Here is a 24,092-nt window from a genome sequence, read left to right as displayed (position 1 = left end):
GATTTGCCTTTCCAGCTGTAGTGACTGCACTGCATTTCGTTGACTACAGTAGCAGCATAGACAGCTGGCTGGATGTATGTTGTTTAGACCTAAACACAGGGAGATGGAAATTTAAATGTATGTGCTTGTTTCTGGATATAAACGCAACTGTCTCCATTGCACACATAAAGATACATCATCTGTAAGAGTGTCTTGCCGCTTTCAGTACCAAACCCAACCTCATTAATACAGCAAGGTTTTTTTCTTGCACCAAAATGGCTGGTCTTTGCCAAGAGGTAGAAGGTTATTGCTAGAGTGATATGCCAGATTTCACAGACTGGTTTGTGTGGATGAGACACTTTAGTAAGAGAGAGAGAAACAGATAGCTTTCCCTGGCATCGTCCTAGGAATGCAGTGGGAATGCTCAGAGATGGAATTAAAACAAGTCTTAAGTCTCTGCAGCTGGTGTTTGTGAACATGTGGAACGTGTTATACGTGATGTTATGGAAAGATGATGTTCCTAATGAACCAATGGCATGACAAGTGTTATAAAGAACCAATCATGTTCTGGGTGAATGATCTTGCCTATAAAAATGTGTGATGTTCTAATAAAGTTTGCTCTTCTGCCTTCTGAGCATGGAGTTAAATGTTGCTTTCTAGCAGCCATCCCTAACTCAATAGCAACAGGTTTGGAATAAAAGGGACCCTCAAGATCATCTTGTCCCAAGACCCCCACTGTGGGCAGGAATACCACCCCCCTAGGCTGGGTAACTCAGAGCACCATCCAATTTGGCCTTGAACACTTCCAGAGATGAGACATTCACACATGTACAGCTTCTCTGGGCAACCTGTTCCAGTGTCTCATTGCCCTCACAGTGAATCATTTCTTTCTAATACCCAACCTAAACCTACACTCTTTCAGTTTAGAAAGAGTCACTACATGTCTGTCCTGTCACTACATGCCCTTGTATAAAGTCCCTCTCCAGCTTTCTTGCAGGTACTGGAAGAGTCTCTGTTATTACTGCCTAGTCTATCAAAGCACAAAAAGGCTTTTTCTCCAGAGAAATCTGCCTGACTAGGAAACACCATATGAATAACAATAGGTTTTACAAAGCGAAGTTTGTGGCAGCCTCACTCTTTCGTGAGTGCAGGAGTCTTACCAAAGCACAGGGCTTCAAATAAATTGTGTGTGTGTGTGTGTGTGTGGGAGGGGGGGTTGTTGAAAGACTGTGCTCAGCACCTTATGAGAAACACTTCAGATGGAAAGATGACATAATCTGTTCATAGCACCCGTGCTTAATCTCTAGGGGTCTGGGTTCAAACACAAAACATCAGTAATGGAATGAGATGTGATCCTGAACTAATCTGTAATTGAAATTCACTCACATTTGAAGCACTCACATTATAGAAGCACTTATTATACCTCGATAGAAGTAGGATTTTACTTAAAAGCACTGCACCCATTAAATAATTTGGAAGTAGAGAGTTATGGAATACTACTAAGCATCACAAGAATTCGCATAATATTAATCCCTGGGAATGTGGATGTAGACCAGGTGTGGAAAAATGTGTATATGATATAAAAAACCTATTCTTCCGGATGCTTATTTCTAATGGTCTTATATAAAAACTTATGTCAAGAATAGTAAAAATAACACAATTTAAACAGAAAAAAATTTCTAAATTATTTGTTTATTTGATAACATTTTTTCCCTAATTTTACATTAAACTGTAATTTTTTCATTAAACTGTATTCTTTCTGTGAATTCTGTTTCTCATGTTCATTATGCTTTTTTCCTTGTTCCCAACAGGAAGATAACTTTTCCATGGAGGAATGAATTGTCTCTCAAACAAACAGGAAACTTCTGTGGTCCTGTTTTTAATTATTCATTCTGCTATAACTGTGTTTCAGTGCAGATGTTTTAATTAATGCTGTAATCCTCTTTCTTAATGTCTTTTGTAATTTAAAGACCAAAATATGAGAAAGGAACTGGGTTTGGAATTGACTGAATAGAATATTGAAGAATGCTTAATTTCTAAAGAGAAAGTAGAATAAAGGAATTTCATGCGATATACCTTGTGTCTAGAATTTGGCAACCAACTTGGTATTTCATTGTCAGGTTTGTCATGCCATCTGCATGATGCTTCACAAAAGACAATAGGATATTCCATTTCGTTGTCTTGCATTTTCAACCAGACATTATTTTCCTGAAACCGAGTTGGCTATTGAAGAAATGTGCCTAAACATTTAAATAATTTCCCAGAAGACCCTTAAGCATAGATATGTATTGTTCAAGGAAAATCAATATGGATTTCAGGTTCTTAAATTAAAAAAAAACCTGCCAACCAACCTCTAGAAAAAAATAGTACACATATTATCTATCATAATCTAGGAACAGTTCTCTGAGTGCACAAGATTGTGATAATAGCAGTGACCTAAAACTGCTGAATCATAACTTACATTTAATGTCTGGGTAAAATAATGGAAGCCTTAGTTTCTGTTGTAATGTGACAGGGATGTCAAGGGAGAACAAGTAGGAAAAGAAAACTTGTCAATGTGGCCCTTATGCTCAACTGCTTTCCAGACATCACATTACACTGTACTATTGTTTGCCTTTCAGTGTGTGATCTGAGAAACTGTCTGACTGCAAACTGACATGTAAATCTCCATAGATGAACTTGCTTTTGAACCACCAAATAATGCTCTAAAGACTGTTCTAAGGCTGCCTGGGTCTATTTTTTGACGCTCTACTTTTGCAAAGCAGGTCTATACCCAAAGAATCATTCTGTGGGGTTTTCCTCAAACAAGCAGGTCACTGACTAGAGTAACAGGAGCTCTGATGTGCCACCTCTCTGATTTTGACAAAAAGTATCCTTTCAATCTAGTAAACCCCAGCTTTTAGTCTGTACTGATGGCTAACCTACTCTCACAGAATTGACATCAAAATCTTGGAAGGCCTAAAATATCCGTTACAGGCCAATACAGATTTTGCTTTCATATCCTTAAAGCTGAATTTTCTCAATTTCCCTTTTAAGTCACAGTCACTATTTTTTGTATACTTTTAAGCCATGCCTTTGGCTTGTGTATTTTTGTCCTTCCTTCCTTCTTTTTTTTTTTTTTTTTTTTTTAAAGGATTGATGCCTTTAGAATTTTTTCTCGAAAGAACATGTGCCAAATGGAGGGGTTCATTCCCTTTTTACTCAGTATCAAGGGGGCAACCCAGTTTTACCAAATCAGCTGCTCTGAACCACCTCCAGGAAGCACATACTTGATGTTGTTATCAACAGTGCTGTGTAGTGTGAACATCTCACCATCTCACTCTCCTTAAACAGACATCACTTTTATATGCTAGAAAACTTCTACATGGTAACTGCATTTAGTGCTGTTGTGTCATCATCAAAAAACCCTTCATAGATAAGATACAACAGATTGTGTCTTCTTTGTAAGTCCCACAACAAAGTACTTAAAAAAATCAGTGGAAATATTTTAAAAAAATTCACATAACAGATTGACTCCACCAAAGACAATGATTTAAAATGAAATTTATTGATTTTTATCTATTTGACTTTAAATTGCACCTGCCTGTGCAACATAAATATCATTCTTTGTACCTCACTCAACCAGCTCAGAAAGATATGTGAAATACAGCTAGGATGGACCAAATTAGAACTATAATTACTCATCAACTCACTAATATCATACATACTTTATGCATTAGTTTCAATTATATTTTCTTTAATAGAGTTTAAAAAATAGGTTTGGTTTTCTTCCTTGGCAGCCTAGACGAGTAATAGAATATAGCAGTAATAAAACACTGGAAAATTCTGATAGGAAGAGACAGATAGCAGACCTCATTTGCCAGGTATCCCATAATTCATGGCTGAGCCCTTCTCATGGAAAGACAAATAAAAGTAAAACAATAAAGGAGTTAATATCATGTGAAAATAAATCTGTGTAGCTCTACAAAATATATTTTCTAACACAGTATATTGTGTCCTGTGAGACAGACTTTTATCAGCCCCTGCCTCACCAAACACTCACAAGTGCTTTTACATTTATTCACTGTTTTTAAATGACACGTTTTTTCTTTCCTAGAAAAAGAATAGGAAAACAGGAAAATAATAAAATGTAAATATATAATCTTTCATTATCTTCATACAGTTGCATTTTGTACATATAACCCAAAATAAGTTACTTTGTCTTTTCTAAAGTATTTCAAGTTAGCAGCTAAATATTTCATAGATTTGTGATAGTCTCCTTTATTTTCTTTTTAAAACTTCATCCTATTTCCAAATTCACCTATTCTCCAAATTGTTTTTTCCCTTCTAAATACAATATTCCAACAGGTTTCAATTGCTAGGAATGATGAATCATGGACCTGCAAAAAACCCTCATGGTGGGCCAGAAAGGCACAAAGACAACTCTCAGCTATCTCAGGATTTTAGAGTCTGAGTAGAAACTGAGTTTTTCTCTATGCATTTTTGTAAAATGGTTGCCAGAGCTTAGACTTTAGTAACATGAGATCGGTCAGACGTAAACTAAATTTTGCAGAAACAGCTGCAGGTAATGGAAATGCAGTTGAGGGTTTATGTATTATTCCATATGTTCTTGGTGTTTGACCAGGTAGACACCTCAGTATGAGCTTTGTGAAAGGTCAGTGTCTTGGATGTTCTCCAGGATACACTGGCATCCATTGTCATTTTGCTGAGAAGCTAAATTTCACAGTCCATTAGTATGCTACATCTGGAGGTCTTTTTGTACATTCTGCATAACTGTATTCCTTTCAGTCTACAGATGGGGCTAGAATAAAACAAAAGAGGGAAGACTCTTGTTTTTCAGAATGAAAAAAACCAAGGACTAAGAACTCACAGCCATCTTTATTTGGGACATAGCTACTGGTAAATATTTTAGCATCATAGAGACCAAGAAGAAGTAGTGATATTTAATTAAAAAATGCCCAAACAAAGCAAAAAGGTTTAAACCTCCTCAATAGAGTCAGCAACTTAAAATAGTGTCAAGAACTTGAATAATATATAAAACTGAAATAACTCTTCTTTTGATTCACTGCTCTGGAGTCAGGTCACCATGTAGGTGCATAGTCTATTTAAATTCCCATGAAAACATAAAACTGCCTCCACATCAGTGCTGGAGCAGATTGTTCCCACTGCCTTGAGTGTGTATACTAACTATTTGAGACTAGTTTGTTCCGCTGACTATGGCAAGTGCCACTGAGCCCAAAGATTGAAAAACAACTCCAGTGTAGAGAACCAAATCCTTTCAAACTTATAGAACACATAGATGACAAATCTAACTCACTTTCTAAAGAAACAGTTATTTCCCTTAACCTTTTAATAAAAAAGTCTTGTTTGAGCAAAAACAACCCCATCTACTTTTAGTCATACATGGAAAATTTTCCAAAATCGACCCTAATTTTGTTTTTAAAAACATAATTGTGAAAACATAAGCCAGAAAAGATGTCCTTTTTGTAAAAAATAATAATGATATCCCAGGTTGCATTAAGAGAAGCTTTGCCAGCATGTCAAGGGAGATGATCCTTACCCTCTGCTTAGCACTGATGAGGCCAAATTCTGAGTGCTGTTCTGGGCTCCCCTGTGTAAGAGAGAAATGAACCTACTGGAGAGAATGCAGTAAAGGGCCACAAAGATGACAAAGGCACTGGAGCATCCCTCCTATGATAAAAACCTAAGAGACCTGCAGCTGTACAGCCTGGAGAAGACTCAGAAGGGGATCTCATCAATGTCTACAAATACCTTTATGGAGGGCATGTAGAGGACAGACCCGGTCTCTTTTCAGCACTGCCCAGTGACAGTACCAGAGGCAATGGGCCCAAGCTGCATACAGGCTGTTCTGCTTCAACGTTGGAAAACACTTTTTCACCTTGAGAGTGATTGAACGCTGAAACCCAGAGAAGTTGTGGAGTCTCCATCCGTGGAGATATTCCAAATACGTTTGTTCTGGTTCTGGCAAGCAGTTCTATGTGACACTTCTTGGGACAGGGCCATTGGACAAGATAACCTCCAAAAGTCCCTTTCAAACAAGACATCCTGTGATTCTGTGAAACCAGTATAGACAAAACACTGTGTTCTGTATAGTAAAAATTACAACCCCAGTGTACAAGAAATAATACTACTTTAGCTATTATAATAAAAAAATCCAAAAAAAGTCTCACAAACAAACTCAAACAAAAACCCCAACAAACCAAACAATTCAGTGACACTATGTCAATCAAGGTAGGTAAAATAGGTAAATACAATAGGTATTGTGCTATTGTGCTGCCATTTCAAATCCAACCCAGGGAGGTAAGTGTACTGTATGAAGATGATTTTTTTTCTTTGAAGGCTCGATGTTTTGAAAGGCTATCATTCAGAGTCTTAATCAGCGTGAATCCATGCAATCCTCATTTTAAGGCATTTTTTCTTAGGTAATGTACAAGAAAAGAGATTAAAACCAATACAGCACTGATGTCATTCATGTTTGTTAGGCAGACATGATAAGCTGAATACCAGTTTAAAGTCTGAAACTGAAACTGACTCAACCAGGAGTAACTATGAGTACACAGCTTCACTTGAAACTTGTGCCAAAACAAAAAGTTGTTGAAATTAGTTTCTTTAATAAAAATAGATACATTCAATAGTCAATTAGAAATCAGGCAAATAAAGACTAAAAACCAGAAGATATTTCTATTTGTTCAGTGAGCTTCTCTATAGGCTAATCATAAAAAGAACAAAAATTATAGGATTATGATTTGAATGCTTAGCTTTATGAATAAACATGCTACTGAGGGCAACAACCAAATGATCATGGGCTTTTCAGTAATTTAATGCATGAAAAAGAGTTCATACAAGATGCTTACTTTATATGCACACTAGAAATTCTTGAAAAAATATTGTAAAGCTTTTTTAAAGAGCAACTCAAAAAGCTCAGGATTTTGTAAAAGATAGCATGTACTCAAGTACCTTACAGCACTGAAAGCATATTACAAACAAGATGAGGAACAAAAAGGATCATGGGATAGACTATCAGAAGTCTCATTCCTACATTGTCTTTTATGAAGCTGAAAGATTCATGGTAAAAACTCTCTACCTCTTTGTGGATATTATGCTCTCAGTGTCTAGTAGAATATTTTCTTTCTTTGGTTTTGTCTTACCATTTGTTTCCTTTTGTTTCAGTTGCAGTAAGAAGGAAAATAGAGACTGTCTGTAGCAACATTATTGATGTTAAATAGCTTTGAATTGATATCCATATATACTGGTAGCTGTCTGATTATTTTATGGAAAATAGACAAAGTTAAAACAATTTTCATGAGGCTTATTGCAAGATCTTCTCCCCAAGTAGTAATATGACAGAATGATTTTTACATCTGCCACTAGATTTAAGTCTGGTCATAAACTCGTCAGGGAATAATTTAAGAAAATACCTGAACAAATAACAAGTTGAAAACAGCTATTACATACCTAGGGAGAGACTCAACCACTGCAACACTATGAAAATATTGAAAAACATTTTAAAATAATTATTTTTCAAAAATTTGTCTTGTTCAAAAAATGTAGCAGTTATTAGCTATCTATCTCATACAAGTAAAATATCAACCTTAAAAATATATTAAGCCTGAGTTCTGCCTGTTGGGAAGGAAAAGAAAAAAAGAAATAAACAGGTAAGAGCCATAGCAACTGAAAGGGCAGGCTAGCAGTAAACCATTGATTTATTTCTGTATGTAAAATAATCCTGATAGAAAAGATTATCTTACTGTAAAGGTCTTATACTATACATAAGTAAATTTATCTCTAAAGATTAGACCTTCAAATAGGAAACTTTTTATAGTCTTATTTACAATGTAAGGCTTGTTGACTATGCCCTGCTAAGTGAATGGAAAAGTAAGCACTGACTTGTACAGAAGCAGGATTAAGCTGTAGTACTTGAGGCAATATGTACCATTTCTGTGGGGATAATTCAAGTGGCACATTATTATAGCAGGGGGAAAACAAATTCTTCACTGAGCTTTGCTGTAGGCCTGTGTGGTTCATTTAAATGTAGCTCAACTCCTGCTTTTATAATATATGTTTCAAAAGTAAAGTAGGGCATCAGTTCAGAGTGAAGCTAAAATGTTTGTCATGTGAATTGTAAACAACAAGCAACAAGAAGAAAAATATAATGGAAGCAAAATCACACATCTCCACTCTCTAGTCTTGCTACAGAAATTTAGTTTAAGCAGAAAAATCACTCACTTTAAACAATGGAGACTATCTAATAGAAACAGCACATATTAATACTGTCAGTGTGACAGATGGTTCTGCAGTACATAATAAAGTAAAAGACATTCTGACAAGAAAGAAGATGTATCTGATAATTTGCAAATCAGAATCCTGGCAGCACAGTAAGGGGAAGACAACTGAGTGCACTTTATGTTGGTGCATCTTTAATGCTTCAAATTTCAAGACAATAAAGGAATGGAGGTGAATACAAGTACTTGGAGAACTGAAAGTGGAAACAAAAAATAGGCTTATCTGCTGCAAACAATATACAGTGTAGCAGATTTTGGTTTGAAAAAATAATTCTACATTTCTAAATAGTTCCACATTATCTGTATGTGGGTATAGGTACACATTGAAAATATTCTAATGAGTAACTTTATTCTAAAAAAAAAAAATCTTTAAAGTTGATCCATTTTAGAAAATCAAAGGTTCCAAGTTAGGAACAAGTAAATTTAAATATGCTTAATGACAAGAATTTCTGTGTCTAACATTGTTGTTTTAACATACAGTGTATACAAAGATGCTTAAGATTTTTTAATCAGTGTTTTCTCTGAAGAGAATCACTTCCACCAAAATACCAGATAGACTTGAATTATATTTTCAGATATCTAGAAAAGGTTACAGTTAATATACATTTTTACTGCATACTATATTCCAGTATATATCTTCCTTCTCCAATGGCAAATTTCAGGGTTTATTTCTTCAAAATATACATTAGCCAGTGAGCTTTTTGAAGAAAAAAAATGCTATGTACAAAAAATTTTATCTGTGACATATTTCGTGAAGTTATCAATTTGTACTAATGTTTAGTAAATTTATGGAGCTCTATTTAACACAATTCTTTACAGATTAATCACTGAGACTCAAGAGAAACAGACAATAATGACAAATATTTTCTTAGCATTTTTGACAACACCTATATTGTTTTGTCTGTAGACCTACACAGGTATTTTGTTATGAACATCTGCTATGGACATGGATGATGAAAAATGGTCCGATCAATGAATTTGGCTTTTATCCTGAAAATAGAGGACAAAAGGGATCAGAGAAGTTCAGTGAAGTTTCTTAAATTTCTTTTTTAAATTGTGTGTGTATATACATATATTAAAAATAATAAATCACTGCTGGCAGTTATATAACAATACAGTGGTAAAAAATACATAACCTCAGAAGAAGACAGAAACAGCTGCTACTGAGTTTCTGAATGGTGTGTACAGCTCTCAGAGAGATTTATGTTGACATCTGAGACTGTGAATTTCCATTAGAGTCAGACATAGGGACACAACTCTCATTTACTCTCCATAAAAATGTATGAGTCCTGCTAAAGGCATTTCATGTATCATAAGGATATGGGATAAAGGTGCTCTGAGAATTACTGCTCACTTGACCATTTTATGATTACAAACTAATGGCAATTGTTAGGCTGTAAACTTGTAGTTACATTAAGTAATTTATAAGCTGAACATTATGAAGTGCTGCTCTATCAAGCCAGACAAAAAGGTAGAGATGGTGTATCTCTATCCTTTGCAAAATATTCAAGTGAACATTTCAAGGAACCTGCACATGAAGTTATTAAGTTAAGCCTCTAGGATCCAGGTCTCTATGCATGTATAGACACCAGAAGTGACCCATGGATTTTTTGTGAAGACAAATACTTGTGTTGCAAGTATCTTCAAAAACACAGAGAAAAATGGATGGTGCTACAGTGTGTAACGTAAAATTATATAGAAATTTATTTGGCTTGTATGGGCAGGTTTTGCTAACCATGGAGGTTACAGGGTTGGCTTCTAGGATTAGCTTCCAGGATTTTCCTCCATGACTGGAAGAGCCAATCCCAGGCAGCTCCAAGACTGCTGCTGGCCAATTAGAAATGATGGTAATGCCTCTGTGAGAACATATTTAATACAGAAAAGAAGTTATTGCTCGGATGAAATTGCAGCCAGAGAAGAGTGGGGTGAGAACATGGGAGAAAAACAGCTCTGCAGACTCCAAGGTCAGTGCAGAAGGAGGGGCAGGAGATGCTCCAGGGTCCAGAGCTGAGATTCCCCTGCAGCCCCTGGTGCAGCCCATGGTGAGGCAGCTGCGCCCCTGCAGCACTTGGAGGACCACAGGGATACAGACCCAGCCACAGCCTGGGGAGGAGCTCCATGCCGGAGCAGGTGGATGCCTGAGAGGAGGCTGTGACCCTGTGAGAAGCCCATGCTGGAACAGGGTCTTGGCAGGGACCTGCAGAAAAGAGGAGCCCCCACTGGAGTTGCCTGTCCCTTAAGGATTGCACCCCAGAGAAGAGTGACCCACATTGCATCAGTTTGTGGAGAACTGCTGCCCATGAGATGGACTCACATTGGATGAATTCATGGAGAGCTGTCCCATGGGAAGGACCCAATACTGGAGCAAGTGAGGAACGCCTGTCTCCGTCATCAGCAGAAACAACCTGTGATGAACTGACCATAACTCCCATTCCCTGTCTCCTGGCACCACCGAGGAAGGTGATTGAGCTGAGAAGGAGGAAGCCATGCAGAGAAGGTGTTTTTAAGGTTTCATGTTACTTCTTATTATCCTGCTCTGATTTTGTTGGCAATAAATTCAATTAATATCTCTAATTTGAGTCTGGTTTGCCCGTGATGCTATTTGGTGAATGATCTCTCCCAGTCCTTATCGCAACCTGTGAACCCTTGGTTATGTTTTCTCTCCCCTGTCCATTTTTGGAGGGGAGTGATAGAGAGGCTTTGGTGGGTATCTGGCATTCAGCCAGAATCAACCCACTACAAGAAAGTAGACAGTAACTAGATTTAAGTGACTACATTTTGAAGACAGTCTAGTGAGACAAGTGACATAAAGATACAATGGAAAGCCATTTTAAAGCAAGATGCTGCTAATTCCATTTGACAACATGTAGAAGCTTGGTGGAACTACCTAAATTTAATTAATTTCTTCAAGTAATCTATTTTTAGACCGGAGAGTTTTCAGAGCTAGGAATTAATACTCTAGGAAGTCAAAAATGCAGTAAAAATGGCTACATACAGTCAGGTTTAAAACTTTGCTGGAGTTTGTATAGACATCTGCTGGTTTGGCTTTGTTAATTTACTTCCTAGAGGCTGTTATGGTGCTACATTTTGGATTATTGCTGAGCAGCTTGCACAGCCTCAGGGCCTTTTCTGTTTCTCCAATCACCCCATCAGGGCACGGGCTGAGGATGCACAAGCTGTTGGGAGAGGACACAGCTGGGACTGCTGCCCCAAACTGACCAAAGGGACATCCTGTACTGTCTGGCATCATGCTTAGCAATGACAGCTATGGGAAGAGACGGATATTTGGAGTGATGGTGCTTGTCTTCCCATGTCATCGTTACATGTTACTGATCCCTGCTTTCCTGGATAGGGCTGAACACCCACCTGCCCACAGGAAGTGGATAATTAATTTCTTGGTTTCTTTGTTTCTGTGTGCAGATTTGTTTTCCCTATTAAACAGTCTTTATCTCAACCCACAAGTTTTCACAATTCTACCTTTCTGTTTCTCTTGCCATCCCAACCCAGGGTAGTGGGAGCCACCTCCAGCTGCCTGCTGGAACTAGCAGGCAGAAATTACAACAAAGAATTCTTCTCCAGTAAGCATTAATTCATTTTCAATGGACTGCTTTCTCATTTAAATTTACTATGATGCATAGAGATATTTAAAATATACAGCAGAAAAGCTATCCCTGAAAATGTGTCCACCAGCCTTTAGAAATTTGCTCCCAGTACATTATACTAATTTTTTTTTTTTTTGCTTATGAGTGAGATAAAGCCAGTCAGAATCAGTCAGAGATAAATCTAACTGGTCAGCTAACTGATTTTTTTCAGGCCTCAGATTTTACACACTATATGGTATTAGCTAGTTCCATGACTAAACATCTGCCTATTGCTGATGACTGTTTCTAAAAAACAGTCTTTATTGTTAATATTTCTTCCCATCTGTGGAATAGAACTGGCATTTGATTATCTTTTTATATGGTATCTCAAATATAAAATTATCTAGATACATTTTTTCCAGGATTTATTAAAGCTGATGCTGGTGTTCTGTATTAAGAATACAATGATCCAGAAATAATCTTACAATCTATGAAATAATCTTTCAAGACACTGAAGCACGTCAGTCAGTGAGTAACAGCAGTAGCACACCAAAACTCACATAAAGAGGTGAACGTTTTGCCAAAGAGGTCAAACATGAAAAATCTATTTAAATTGAGAAAAAGGTAATATTAGAACCATAAAAATGACACATTTCTAAAGAACTGGTTGGTTCGTGTAGCAAAGTATTTTCTCTCCTAGATGGAAAAGTTAGTTTTGCTGTCCCGTGTGACAAGTTTTAAGCTTAAATAGCAAATATTAATATATGTATTTTAACTCTTTGCATCCTGGACTTCAACAAAGAAACCAAATTGGAGTCTATTGGAGTCTAGAGTACTAATATATGTACTTGATATCTTGATCAACTATACCATATTTGTGCTAAAGGAAGAACTTTAAAAAACTAGCTACATGAAGAAATCCTGAGTTAAGTAATATCCAGGACTGCATCTCATAAGACTTAAACTTCGAATTGTGTAGGGGAAGATGTTCCAAATATTAAAAATATATTTTTATATTTCTATAAAATTTAATCTCTACAGAAACAGGTATAAAATTTTGATTGTAGTTCTAAATATACTTTTAAGCTTTCTGTTTTCATCAATAAAACATCACAAGTAAGCACTTGCAAGTCAGTCCCCACTTTCCACCAGAAACACACACACAATTCTGGGGGAGATTTAATGATGATAAGGTGAAACATAGTTCAATTAAGGGTCAGGAAAGGTATTTAAATGGGCAGTTAGGAGTTAATGAACTGAAAAATTCCACAGATAATGAGCAATTCTGAGAGAAAGATAGTCCAAAGTTATCTAATGAGATGGCCTTAACAATGAAAGTGATGGTACTACTTATGTGAGACTAAAAAAGCTTTCAACTTAGAAATTGTGGAGAGAAAATAGAGAAAAGATAAGAAAAAAATAGAAATAAATCAGAATAAACTACTATGGTGGTACTTCCAAGGTATCCTTATATAGAGGAAATAAAGCAAGCTTTTTCCATTAGAGATGCTTGTATAATTTATATTTTCTGTGAAAAACCTTGGGCTTAGGATACACAGCTGTGCTGAAAATGTGCAGCAAAGACAACAGAACAATTATTCACTTGATCTTCATTAGAGGAAAACAGACTGCTCATATACATACAAATTTGCTGAAGACCAAGCAAATATAAGTTCTACAGTAATGTTGGAGAAAAAATATAAGAAGATATCTCTCCAATATTTCTCAAATTAACTGAAAAGACGGGTTGTCACTCAGTTGTGGGCCGTGACATGTATGTGTTTTTTGACCTAGAAATATGGTTTGACTGCAGGAATATCACCCTACATTAACAATAAGTGGATAGTCAACATTAATTTCAAACAAGGAATTTTTCTATTTCAAAGATTTATGAAGAAAAATATTATTTATTCTGTAATTTTAAAAATTTTAATTTGGAAGAACTACAACTTCTGTATCCCAGATACAAATTAAACAGAATTATTTTGTCTTCAAATATATGAAGATAATAAAAGCAATCACTAGATCTGTGAAATAAACATGAAATATAAAGTAAAATTAAAATATATTGATTTTGTGCTTTATTTAGCTTTGAATATGAATTTAACATTTTAAACTTAAATTTAACATTTTAATTTCAGTCTTCCAAGGAATATCTGCTTTCAATATATTAGGGCCAGCATTTCTTCCTTTTAATATTAGACATTAAGCTGTTCTTTCAAAAACTTTTACCTGATACAAGAAGGTAGTCAGCAAGGAAATACAAAAGGATGAACTGAATAATTTAGTCAATGAGCAATAAAGAATTATTCAAAGACAGAACCTGAAATTAATTGCATCTGTCCCCTTCTTCATGACACCTGTTTTTCAGAAATTGAAACTAAAAGAATGAAGGTAAGCTGTAGTTTTCCTCATTGCTACTTAGATAATTTGTTCAGTGGTGCCCTGTAGTATCATATTCCCCTCAACACAATATAAAAACAAATATAAAATATTTGTAAATATAAAAACACTGGAAAAATACTCCAGGTATTTCAACAGCTTTTCTGGCCTTAGAGCGTAATCCAGTGTTTCAAAGGTTTCTTTGTACCTATGAATGTTATCTTTAATAGCTAACGGCATCTTTGGCTTTTATATTCCTGCAGAGGCAAATGATTTTTATAAGAGCTTAAACTGGAGAGGAACTGGGACTGAACTAGCTGATCTTTTTTAGTCATCAAAACATAATAACTAGAGTTCTCTTAGTTGACACTAAAAAAATCCCTTGCTTTTGGTTTAGGGCAATACTGTATCTTAGGGCAATTTATATTGAAAGCAAATATTTAATATTTAATTTTAAAGAGATATCAACTGCATAAAAATATGTATTGAGAAATCGAAACATTTTTTTTCTGCTTCTCTCTTCTACAAATATATTTTGTCTCCTAGTGTTTCTCTAATATTCAATGGAGTTGGGAAGAAACTAGAGTACAAAACTGTTCATTGGAGAGGCCATGAATAGAACAGCTGACACCAAGTTCTTCTGTTGAAAACCACTCTCTGTTACTATGAAATTAATTACCAGAAGACAAAGAAGAAAATCTCCTTCAGCAAACAGGTAAAGGTAAGTAATGATTATGTACTTACTTATTGCACCATTTTCAAACTGATCAAGAACACGTACAGTTAACGACACCATTATTCATTTTCTGCTCCCAACAAAAATGCTCCCAATAAAAATGAACATGTTGTTATTTATTAATAAAGTTTTTGGAAATTCAGCGATCTTAATTCCACAAATATAGTTCAAATGTATATTTTTATCTTATTTGAAATATATCACACATCTGCTAATTTGCAGAGAAAATAAATTATTTTATCAATCAAAGGTAAATCTTTTGTCAACTACAGATCCATTTAAATAATTCACAAACAACCTTAGGTCAGGATACTGGTTACCATCAGCACAGGAGGTAAGAACAGGCAGATACTCACTGTGACAGATCTATGCTTAGAACCTATGTGGTTCACTTTTCTTCCAAGAGATTTATTAAATATTTGAACAAAGAACTGTGATGATTATTTGACCTGAGAAATTAATAGCTGAATGGTCCTCCAAAGAGTTCTTAGTGAACGCACTTGATTTTTAAAAATGAAACAGCAAAAAGATTTTTTGAGCATTTGATGATGCTATTCTGTCTACTACTGTGACTGCTGGATACTGAAGCAGTACTTGGTTTTGTGGTTGCAGGTTTACCTGATCACCATGTAAATTGAAAGGGAGAAGAGCTTAAGTGTTCCTGTGAGTCCTGAAAGCAAAGCTGCACAGTGGTATAAAATGATGGGGATAACAACGGACAAAATTTGAACTGCACAATCTTTAGAAGTGGAAACAACTTGTGCCAAGATAAAATGCAGCTGGGCAAAACTCCGTGTGAATCCACATAGTACAAAAGATCTCACATGAATTTTTAATAAAATTGACCATACACTTTGAAGAAAACATGGAAATCAAGTGCTAAAATTTCAGCAATACTTCCGTATTTGTATGTTTCTTTTGCTGCTTCCATTTTCTTGAAAAAATTGTTTCATAGCATTACCAGTGATGATCCATGTCACAGAAAATGCCATAGTGGCAGTAACAAGGTCTATTCTAGCAGGAACATTCTTACTGTACTGATGGCTACTTCACACAGAAGGGAACTACTTAAATGTGAATGAATAAACATCAAAGACTAATAACACAGCAGGACTTGTTCTTTACACCACCTTGTGTAGTTAAAAACTGCTATTTCCTTATGCTAATCATTTAATTCCATCTGTTGAAATCCTGCCAGCCACATGTCTAACATAATGACAGAATTTGTACTTCAGAGTGTCATTCACATGTCTACCAGGCCTATGAATTTCTTCCCATGGATAATGATATAATTGTATAAAATAAAGTGTAATAAATTTCAAAATGGTAGGTGAAACATATCAATGGAAGAGCTATATCTTTTTAGGAGAAGTGGCACAATATCTTAAAAAAAAAATAAAATAGGCCTGTGCCAGCTCTGCAGACTGCAGACAATTAGAGCCAGGTGTCTCCTCCCCTCAGCAAGTAAAACTGCTCAGGCAACTCCCGAGTATTCCCATTGCAACATATGCTGCTGCTGCTGCTTTGGCAGCACTGTGAGCTTAGCTCTTAAAAATGTTCTTGCTCACTTATCATTTTTTCAGATGGCCAACTTTCTTCCTGAGGAGAAATACAAAATGATTGAGGCTGAACTCCAAATGTTTTGCTAGCATAGATTGAATGAAATGGAGGGAAAAAAAAAATCACATTTCCAACCAACAAAACTAGGGGGACAAAGATATCGCTGTCATTCAAGAAAGCAGTAAGTCTGGTGAAGGAAGTTTCTTTTGCAAGCTGGTATCTCTACAGCAGAGGGCTTTATTGGTATGATTATCCTAACAGTCTTTTCAGCCATACTACATTAGGATTTTGCAAGACAAGAAAAGGCAGCAGATCTGTTCTTCCTTAACACTAAAGGCTAATTCAAATAAATGTTATTAAAGTCAGAATAACCTCTAATACCAAAATTGGTCAGTGTAAATTAAGATGTTGGCTTCTTTGATAACTTTATCATGTATGTGTATGACCATGTTTACAGAGTACACTCTTCCAGATTATCTGTACAGAATGGTACAGATAGCTGACATTCTGAAGAGCAAAATGTCAGCTGCTCTGTACCCAAACCAATGATTTAAAGAGGTGATTTAAACATCAATAAACTTTTTAACATTTTCTTTCTTTATAAAAAAAATAAAAGAGAGAGGTTTTATTTTACCTGGGTAGATAGTGATAGGGCAGAGTTTTAGTTTACATGTTAAGAAGAAATGTTTTACTCAGAGGATAGTGAGATCTGGAATAGGTTACCCAGAAAAGTTGTGGATGCCCCATTCCTGGAGGAGTTCAAGGCTAGATCAGATAGGACCCTGCAAAACCTGGTCTTGTGGGAGACATTGCTGCCTGTGGTGGAGTTAGGGGAGTTGGAATAAGATGATCTTTAAGATTCCCTTCAACATGTCTATTTTTTTTTTTTAATGATTCTATGTTGTATTGCAAAGGGGGCTAAACTGAGAAGATTTCTTTATGAAGTTTATGTTTCCTTCTTGTAAAATTTGCTTAAAATTTCAAAATGAAAATATGTTTCTTTTCAGATGTCTATGAGGTTGGATGAAACACTCTTCTTCCCCTCCCTAAACATCTGTATAGTCAGGGTCAGCTAGAAGGAACAATTTGTCCCCTAAAGTTCAATAATGGGTCCAATAATGTTTAGTTTATTCATCAATGATTTGGATGAAGGAGCAGAGGCCTGCTCAGCAAGTTCACTAATAACACAAAGCTGGGAGGAGTGGCTGATACTCCAGAGGGCTGTGCAGCCCTTCAGAGGGACCTTGACAAGCTGGAGAGATGGGCAAAGAACTGTCTGAAACTCAACAGAGGCAAATGCAGGGTCCTGCACCTGGGCAGCTCCACACAAAACATTAGGATGAACTCTTTTTTTGTGCAGTGACTGAGCACTGGAATAAATTGCCCAGAGAGGTTGTGAAGTCTCTCTCTGGAGATATTCAAGAACCATCTGAGCACAATGCTGTGCCATGTGCTCTAGGATGACAGTGCTTGAACAGTAAGCTTGGACCAGATGATCCTGTGTGACCCCCTCCAACCTGAACAATTCTGTGATTCACACCCTGACTTTCATTCTAACCCCCACGACCCACAGACCATGGCTGTGAGATGTATTTCCTGCAGCATTTTCTTACTATTTTCACAAGTTTGTATTAATTGCAAACTTTTGTTTTGCAAGTCTGTGTCACATAAATCTCAATAGTGATGCTGCTACATTTTAAACAGAGTGCTATATTGTACTTCCCATAGTTTTAATAATTGCTGTGCTTTCACTTTCAGTTCATGTTGTTTGTGAACAAGTACAAGGTTCAGAGTGTGGCCCATGCTTAATAACCTCAAAGATCTGCCTCTAGAAAATTCAGTGTGTAAAGAACCTAAGTTAATGAGATGTATAAATAGTAAATGATAGGGTAATGCATGAGAAAACTGTTGAGTGCAGAACAGATCTAATCATGGAGATATTAAATGCTTTCAGAGAAGTACCCAATATTCAATAATGCCTATGTTGGCTGAAATTCAGTCTTTGATACCTTTTACAATAATATGATTGATCAGTGCTTGTAAGCCCTCAAGAAGTCTATTGAAGTTGCTCTGTCCTCTTGATTGGTGCTTTTTTCCTTTGGCTATTCAGTATATGGTGTGAAGGATAAAAAGTCAAACTAACAGGAACTTCTGAAAGAAATACAAGGATCTACTTTGCTTGGGGGAAACATTAATTCAAACTGTAAACAAAGACGAATGATAATTATAACAGAAATTTATAAACTTTGATATTATTTAAAAACTGAAATATTGGATGCGTGTCATGCACATTATGGTAACGTTAAATGATAATGATAATGGTGTCAAAAACTTAACATTTAACATCCTCTTTCATGCTGCATATATTGTAGAATCATAGAATCAGAGAATGGCCTGGGTTGGAAGGGGCCTCAAAGATTTGCAATGCCCTGCCATGGACAGGGGCACCTTTCATTAGACCAGATTGCTCAGAGCTTCACCTAACCTGGCCTTAAACATTTCTGAGGATGAGGCACCCACAGTGTCTCCAGACAACCTGTTTCAGTGACTCATGACTCTCACAGTAAAGATTTTTTTCCATAATATCTACTTTAAATCTACCCTCTTTTCAGTTTAAATCCATTTCCCCTTGCTCTGTCACTACACGTTCCTGTAAAAAGCCCCTCTCCAGCTTTCTTGTAGGTTCCCTTCAGGTACTGAAAGGTCACAATTAGTTCCCCCCAAAGCCTTCTCCTCTCCAGGCTGAACAATCCCAGCTCTCTAAGCCTCTCCCGATAGGTGGGGCTCTTCATTCCTCTGTCGGTGGGCTCCTCTCGACTCAGTCCAACAGGTAGATAGATGTCCCTCCTGTGCTGGGGACCCCAGAGCTGGATGCAGCACTCCATCTGGGGTCTCACAAGAGTGGAATAGATGAATCACCCTGTCACACTATTTCAAAGTTACTATACATAAAATAAATAGTGACAGTAAATAGTGACATTGAAGAACCATTAACATCTGCACTACCTTCAGTTTATGCTGTTATATTTTAATGCAACTTCTTCAATGCCTACATTTTCAAAAACAAAATTCAGTAGCTCTGAATTGAAGACTATATATATTTTCTGAACAGCATGAAGATTTCTTGTGTATCAAGTCTTCTGCCCACAGATTTATAGCAATGTACAGAAGTTATTAGTCATCATTTGCTTCAGAAACAAAATTTATTTTTTCCATGTAAAGGCACATTATTTTTTTACTTTCAGTGATAAGGTTTAATATAATAATTTAAACATATACTTTAAACTCTGCTTATACAACATTCAGCACTGGAAATGTGGATTATTCATTTATTTCTCCAGATAAACACTATTTGTGTAACAAAGTAGTGTACATAAATATGCATGTATATGTATACAAATATATATGTAGTCTTGCTGATGTCAGTTTTCATAATGGGATTTTACTGTAGGAATCATGAAAAAAGGAGATGTTGGAAATAATACAGCAAAAGCAAATGCAGAATTCCTCCACTCCCTGCCAGTTATTGTTGGTCTCCTATTTGAAGGATGGATATAGCTTGGAGAGGATTTTCTTTATTGTTTTGAAGCAGCTGGCTCTGAATCTAAAGAAAACATCATGCTGAGCTACCAGGAGCTGCATTCATTCTCATTTGAAAGCAGGTCATGCATTCATCTTTGCTCTCAATTTCTGAATAATCTCAGCAATATGTGCCACACATGCTGCTTCAGCTCTCTGAAAGGACTCATACTGGTAGCATCCCTTCGCACACTTATTAGTGGTCTGAGCTTGTCTTCCTTTTACTTCAGATTCTAAGTTTGCACACTTGCCACCTGCAAAGTCTGCCTATGTCATTAGCTGGTTGTCTTTTTTTTTTTTTTTCAGGTAGAAACACTCAGCATTTCCCTCAAAACAAAGGGAAAAAATAGTATAATCACTGCAAATTTTGTTATTGCTTTTCAAAAGGTATCCACAGATTGAAGCAAAACCAAATGAACTATCAGCATAATACCCAACAACAGATTTAACAGTGTATTTTCATCTTCAACAGGAGCTTCATTACTGAGAACTCAATCTGGGAAGCTATTTAGATCCTATCCCCAAAGGTGTCTATTGTTCTGCATCAGTCAGTGACATACACAAATTAGTGCCCAAAAAGCTCTCAAAATTAGAAAGCATTGATTTTTACTTTTAGGCCTTTTGTTTCTGTATTGTACATCAACCAAAGAGGAAAAAGAGAGTTAGCAGCAGCAAATGGTAATTTAGCTACATATGTTTGGTATATTGTACTCTATTCACACAGCTCTAAAGAATAAATTCAGGGAAGACAGTGCAAATTGGAGGCCACTAAAACATTATACAGACCACTCAATTTTTCCCGATTTGATTGTATAACAATTACAACAGCGATAATTAACTAAGGTGGTATGATGCTATTATTTGATCACTTCTACTGATAGCAATTCACTGTCTGTATACCTATGCTTGTGACTGAGCTAAAAGAGAAAGCTCATGTTACTGATTTTACCACTGTATCTAAGTAAAGCATCTAATAAAATATTTAGAGCTGACCCAACTGGATTTATAGTGTGGGAAATTAAACATTTCTAGGTTCTACAACCTAGAATGTTAAGTGTACTAGCTGTTGGAGGCAACCTAGAGAAAACTCAGGAGATGGAAAAGGAGACAGTAAGACTGAACAAGTGCTTCTGGAAGACACACCTTGGAGCAGCCTCTTTCCAAACACATCTATTCAACATTTCATGAAATAAGTTTAAGAGAAAAATCAAACAATCAAGCAAACAAAATCAACAAAACAAGCAAAACCAAATGTACAAACAAAACCAAAACCACTCAAAAACTTGCAGAATAAGCAGTGGCTGCTTATTCTTCAGAATAACACAATGGATTCTTTTATGGGATCTTATAGACAGTATTATCCATGTATCCAAAGAAAATAGTAACTGATGAACTACACTTTTCCATTAGGAGGCACATTACCATGATCATCTGGACTGCCTTCATTTGCTGTTCTCTAACCAATAGGACAAAGGTAGATGAATTGTGCAGCTGCTGTAAGAGAACAATTGATATGCTTGTGTGTAAGGGTTATTGTTACCATGTTTTATAAAGATTGTCAACTTTTAAAAAGTGTGTACCTGAAGTTTCCTAACTGCTTCATTGTAAATGAAGGAATCAGCAATGAAAATAGGTACTTCTCTTTTGTGCTTTTATCAGTGGCCAGCCGCCCTCAGTAAGTTAAGAAAAAAAAGATAATTTGAGAGGAAAATATAATGGCTGTTTTAGTACTTATAACAACATGGAAATTAAAGGTGTCAGTGGCCTTGGGTGATTTATTAGCTGGAAGAAGATTAATCCTATGTTTACCTTTAAGAAGAAAAAATGGAATGGAAGACTGCACACTATAGGCCAATTATCTTTATCTCTGTCCCTGGAAAGGTCATGGGCAAGACTTCTTGGAACCCATTTCCAAACATATAAAGGACAGAAAGTTAATTAGGGGCATTTAACAATTATGAGCTCCTCAGCTGCTCCTCATTGGACTTACTGTTTAGACCCTTTTTCCAACTTCTTTGGACAGGCTCCAGCACTTCACTGTCTTTTTTATCATCAGGGGCCTAAAACTGAACACAGAATTGAAGGTGCAACCTCACCAGAGGCAATGGCCCCTTCCCCAGTCCTGCTGGCCATGCTGTTTCTGATACAAGTCAGGATGCTGTTGGCCTTCTGGGTCACCTGGGCACACTGCTGGCTTGTGTTCAGCTGGCCATCAACCAGCACCCCCAGGTCCTTTTTCTCCAGGCAATTGGTTCCCATAACAACTGCAGCTACTGTTTAAGACTAAGGCAAAGAAGGCATCAAGTACCTCAGCTCTGTGTGCCTCGGTTTCCACTGTTTCCCATCTCGTGTCCAATAATGTATGAAGATTCTCCTCATCCTTCCTTTTGTTGCTAATGTATTTATACAAATATTTTTTTATGCGACTTGGAAGATTAAGTTTTACTTGAGCTTTGGTGCTTCCAATTTTCTACCTGCATAACCTCACAGCATAGAAAATCAGAGAATGGTTTGAGTTGGAAGGGAACACTGAAGATCATTTAGTTCCAACTGCCATGGACAGGGACGCTTTTAACTAAACCAGGTACACATCCTTGTAAGTTTCCTGAGTTGCCTGCCCCTAATTCTAAAGGTCACAAAAGGTCACAAACTCTCCTTTTACTTTTCCTGAGTTCCAACCACAGATCTCTGTTGATCCAATGTGGTCTTCACCTCTGGCATGTCTTTCAGCACATGCATGTATGAGACAGTTTGTCCATTTAATTAAGATTTTAAATATTTTTTTTTTTAATAAAAAAGGAAAGTTTATATTTCTTCAAAACAAGTGAAAACAATATTTGTTCCAAATACTGGCATTCATAGAATTTCTTCCACTGTCTGATTTTCCCGACTATCTAATTTCTCTTTTGTCATTCAACCATATTGTACCAGAAAAATTCTCAACAGTGTCTAATGTACCACATCTGGTAGCCTTCCTATTGAAAAGAATTTCAGGAAACAAGCCTGTAAATTGTTGAGATTACTCACCAGTAAGCTATAAATTTAATTTCTCAGTTCAAACTGTTTTTTGTTTGCCAAACATGGCAAGACTAAGAGTGAAAAACAGATGCTTCTCATTTTTCCCCAGTGCCTGCAACCTCTCCAGACAATGTATTACAATGATACAACTAAGGCATTATGGGTTTATAGCGAGGTTTATAGCATACTGTTTTTTTAAAAGTTTACCATTCTAAGCTAACTTTACTGCTTGCATTGCCAATGTAGTGCCTAGAGTGCCATCTTAATTTCTTAATCTAGCTAGCTACAGATATTTGAAACTGTTGAGAGATTTACAAAGCATAATGCAGAATAAATGTTTTTACCAGCATGCAAGTAAGAGTGGGATAGAAAATTGGCTTGCACCTTACAATTGCACCTTTAACCTTTTCTGAACCTTGGATCAAACATCACAAAATGGATGGAAGAAATAAAAATAGGAGACAACTGTTTGCTGGTGAAAAAATAATCAAACATAGTCAAAGAATTGCTGATGACCACAGTCTCTTCACACTTTTTTGGGTCTCTGTATATGTTATTTTTTTTAGTTTTCATTACCCTTTCCAAATCAGTGTAATATTCAGAATAAAAAATAAATATTTTCATTCCAACAGACCACTGGCAGTAAAGAACTATGTTTTATGGTCCTTACTTTCATAGCTTTTCAATTACTTACAACTGGTCTTCTACATTTACTTGGAAAGCAAAGACGGCTGAGTCTGTTTCCTGAAGTCTTTCTGTTCTCTTTATTTATTATTTGAGAGAAAACAGCAATTAAATTTCTTACTGTAAGGCCATGACAAGATTGTTGATGAGAAAATGAATAAAGTAATAGGAACACTTAGTAGGAACCAAAGTGCCTGGTATCTGAAGAACATATTCTGCAATGCTCACAGAGAAGAAGTCAGAGCACCTGCAATCATGCAGTAAACAGTG

At 36.3% G+C, this 24,092-nt stretch overlaps 1 protein-coding gene across 1 annotated transcript in view; it reads right to left on the bottom strand.

Annotated features, from left to right (window-relative positions):
• The window catches only part of EYS (eyes shut homolog), a 700,592-nt gene that overhangs the window by 357,899 nt on the left and 318,601 nt on the right, over positions 1-24,092 (bottom strand). The gene's annotated exons all lie outside the window — the stretch shown is intronic.

The sequence above is a fragment of the Melospiza melodia genome, chromosome 3 (assembly GCF_035770615.1).
Source record: "Melospiza melodia melodia isolate bMelMel2 chromosome 3, bMelMel2.pri, whole genome shotgun sequence".
In the NCBI taxonomy this organism is placed as follows: Eukaryota; Metazoa; Chordata; class Aves; order Passeriformes; family Passerellidae; genus Melospiza; species Melospiza melodia.
The sequence above is the reverse complement of the archived record's forward strand: the minus strand, read 5'-3'. Positions and strand labels throughout refer to the sequence as shown.